Source organism: Schistocerca nitens, chromosome 4, assembly GCF_023898315.1.
Source record: "Schistocerca nitens isolate TAMUIC-IGC-003100 chromosome 4, iqSchNite1.1, whole genome shotgun sequence".
NCBI classification, from domain to species: Eukaryota; Metazoa; Arthropoda; class Insecta; order Orthoptera; family Acrididae; genus Schistocerca; species Schistocerca nitens.
In genome coordinates, this window is record NC_064617.1 from 737,594,780 (window position 1) to 737,598,396 (window position 3,617).

At 50.3% G+C, this 3,617-nt stretch overlaps 1 non-coding gene across 1 annotated transcript; it reads left to right on the forward strand.

The window, feature by feature from the left end:
* Positions 1-3,243: 3,243 nt before the first annotated feature.
* Trnav-aac (transfer RNA valine (anticodon AAC)) lies at positions 3,244-3,316 on the forward strand. The gene has a single exon. It is a non-coding gene; the product is annotated as a tRNA-Val (tRNA).
* The last annotated feature ends 301 nt before the right edge of the window (positions 3,317-3,617 follow it).

The window sequence follows — 3,617 nt, forward strand, 5'->3', positions numbered from 1 at the left end:
TTGTTTGTCGTCTCTTCAAGATCATTCCAGAAATCATCCACTTTCTGGCGGTCCTTCTTGTTATAGTTATTTGTGGGTGCGTGTGCGTTGATCAAGGTATATGCTTTGTTGGCCGATTTGACGGAGAGCGTTGGTATACGTTCTGAGGCAGACTGGAAGTCAATGACAGAGTCGCTGATAGATTTGTGGACTGCAAATACTGTGCCAAACTGTTTGAGTCCTTTGTCATTAGTTTTAACTGCTGGTTTTCCTTTGTAGATCCTGTAGTTGTCTGTATCAAAATGGTTTTCGTCCGTAAATCGTGTTTCCTGGATTTCAAGGATTTTGATCTGGAATTTTTGCAGCACGTCTGTAAGTTGTTTGATCTTGCCCAGTTTGAAAAGAGTATTAGTATTAAGTGTACCGATGAAGTGTCTTTGTTTTGTGTGTAATAATTTGGACGTTGTCTGGTTCTCAACCTTAGGCGTAACATGATGCTCCTGGTCCCCCGGAATCCGATGACCTTGCGACTGGTGCCCGGGGTAGTGGATTCATTCCTTGTGTTATCATCATGTTTGGTTTTCGAGTTGAAAACTAACTTGGTGGTGGTCCTTCCGAGGAAAGATCACGAGGCCGGCCGCAGTGGCCGTGCGGTTAAAGGCGCTGCAGTCTGGAACCGCAAGACCGCTACGGTCTCAGGTTCGAATCCTGCCTCGGGCATGGATGTTTGTGATGTCCTTAGGTTAGTTAGGTTTAACTAGTTCTAAGTTCTAGGGGACTAATGACCTCAGCAGTTGAGTCCCATAGTGCTAAGAGCCATTTGAACCATTTTGAAAGTTCACCAGGAATACGACTTGATTGTTGAGATCAAGAAGGTTGCTGCAGCCGCACCATCTAGGCGAATAGACGCTGACCCCTAACCGCTGGATACCAGGCAGACGTTAGTGGATTTCGGTTGATAGTTTTGGTCCACCGCTGAACCCAGGCTCGTTGCCGCTAACGAAGTGATTGCTTTTGGTGACATCACTTGCAATAGCGACTGCGCGAATTGACGGTACCTCGTACGGAAAGCAAGAGTGTAAGTAGGCTGTTTAGGTTTTTTTATTGGTAACGCCACCTCTGTATGAAAATCACTGGCTGTGCTGTGTGCAGTCTGTGGCTGCTTTGCATTGTTGTAATACTCACCATTGTAGTGTTAGGCAGCTGGCTGTGAACAGCGCGTAGCGTTGCGCAGTTGGAGGTGAGCCGCCAGCAGTGGTGGATGTGGGGAGAGAGATGGCGGAGTTTGGAAATTTGTCTTGAACTGCTATAAACACTCCTGCAAATTGAAATAAGAACACCGTGAATTCATTGTCCCAGGAAGGGGAAACTTTATTGACACATTCCTGGGGTCAGATACATCACATGATCACACTGACAGAACCACAGGCACATAGACACAGGCAACAGAGCATGCACAATGTCGGCACTAGTACAGTGTATATCCACCTTTCGCAGCAATGCAGGCTGCTATTCTCCCATGGAGACGATCGTAGAGATGCTGGATGTAGTCCTGTGGAACGGCTTGCCATGCCATTTCCACCTGGCGCCTCAGTTGGACCAGCGTTCGTGTTGGACGTGCAGACCGCGTGAGACGACGCTTCATCCAGTCCCAAACATGCTCAATGGGGGACAGATCCGGAGATCTTGCTGGCCAGGGTAGTTGACTTACACCTTCTAGAGCACGTTGGGTGGCACGGGATACATGCGGACGTGCATTGTCCTGTTGGAACAGCAAGTTCCCTTGCCGGTCTAGGAATGGTAGAACGATGGGTTCGATGACGGTTTGGATGTACCGTGCACTATTCAGTGTCCCCTCGACGATCACCAGTGGTGTACGGCCAGTGTAGGAGATCGCTCCCCACACCATGATGCCGGGTGTTGGCCCTGTGTGCCTCGGTCGTATGCAGTCCTGATTGTGGCGCTCACCTGCACGGCGCCAAACACGCATACGACCATCATTGGCACCAAGGCAGAAGCGACTCTCATCGCTGAAGACGACACGTCTCCATTCGTCCCTCCATTCACGCCTGTCGCGACACCACTGGAGGCGGGCTGCACGATGTTGGGGCGTGAGCGGAAGACGGCCTAACGGTGTGCGGGACCGTAGCCCAGCTTCATGGAGACGGTTGCGAATGGTCCTCGCCGATACCCCAGGAGCAACAGTGTCCCTAATTTGCTGGGAAGTGGCGGTGCGGTCCCCTACGGCACTGCGTAGGATCCTACGGTCTTGGCGTGCATCCGTGCGTCGCTGCGGTCCGGTCCCAGGTCGACGGGCACGTGCACCTTCCGCCGACCACTGGCGACAACATCGATGTACTGTGGAGACCTCACGCCCCACGTGTTGAGCAATTCGGTGGTACGTCCACCCGGCCTCCCGCATGCCCACTATACGCCCTCGCTCAAAGTCCGTCAACTGCACATACGGTTCACGTCCACGCTGTCGCGGCATGCTACCAGTGTTAAAGACTGCGATGGAGCTCCGTATGCCACGGCAAACTGGCTGACACTGACGGCGGCGGTGCACAAATGCTGCGCAGCTAGCGCCATTCGACGGCCAACACCGCGGTTCCTGGTGTGTCCGCTGTGCCGTGCGTGTGATCATTGCTTGTACAGCCCTCTCGCAGTGTCCGGAGCAAGTATGGTGGGTCTGACACACCGGTGTCAATGTGTTCTTTTTTCCATTTCCAGGAGTGTATATTATGACTATTAAGGTAAATACATTGTTTGTTCTCTATTAAAATCTTTCATTTGCTAACTATGCCAATCAGTAGTTAGTGCCTTCCGTAGTTTGAATCTTTTATTTAGCTGGCAGTAGTGGCGCTCGCTGTACTGCAGTAGTTCGAGTAACAAAGATTTTTGTGAGGTAAGTGATTTGTGAAAGGTATAGGTTAATGTTAGTCAGGGCCATTCTTTTGTAGGGATTTTTTTGAAAGTCAAATTGCGTTGCGCTAAAAATACTGTGTGTCAGTTTAAGCACAATCGTGTATAATTGTTTAAAGGGGACGTTTCAAGAGTAGCTGATGCTACTGAGGACTCGGCCGCGAGCATTTCCGACGACTTCTTGGGCTCTTATTCGTGATGGCATTCAGACAGGCAAGGGTGCTGTCGACTGTTGCATACGAATGCGAAATACCCGCATTGTGCGTTTCCGCAGAGTGATTTTTACGCCAAAGTTGCGATCGTCCTACAAGTTGTGTCAGATGTGGAGCTCAGAGCGTAGCAGTTTTCGTGGTGTAGCGGTTATCACGTCTGCCTAACACGCAGAAGGCCCCCAGTTCGATTCCGGGCGGAAACACTTTTTCGTCGCACTCAAGAAGACACTTGCTACAATCTCTACTGTGACCATTTAAATCAATTTCAAACGTCCCACCACCAGGGTGCAGATGGCTCAAATGATACATGAAACTGTGCCCAGATTATTATAGAAGTTATTGTTGCTAAGGCTGAGACTGTTGGATGCAAGGTGCGATCTTCACGAGAGGTGCAAGAGCTGTGTCACAACAGCCACCGCTCTAAAAGTGCTGCGAACAGTTGTGAAATGGTGTCTCTGGTGCAATTCTAGGCTGTTGTGGATGCAGATGTTCGTCGCATTGAAC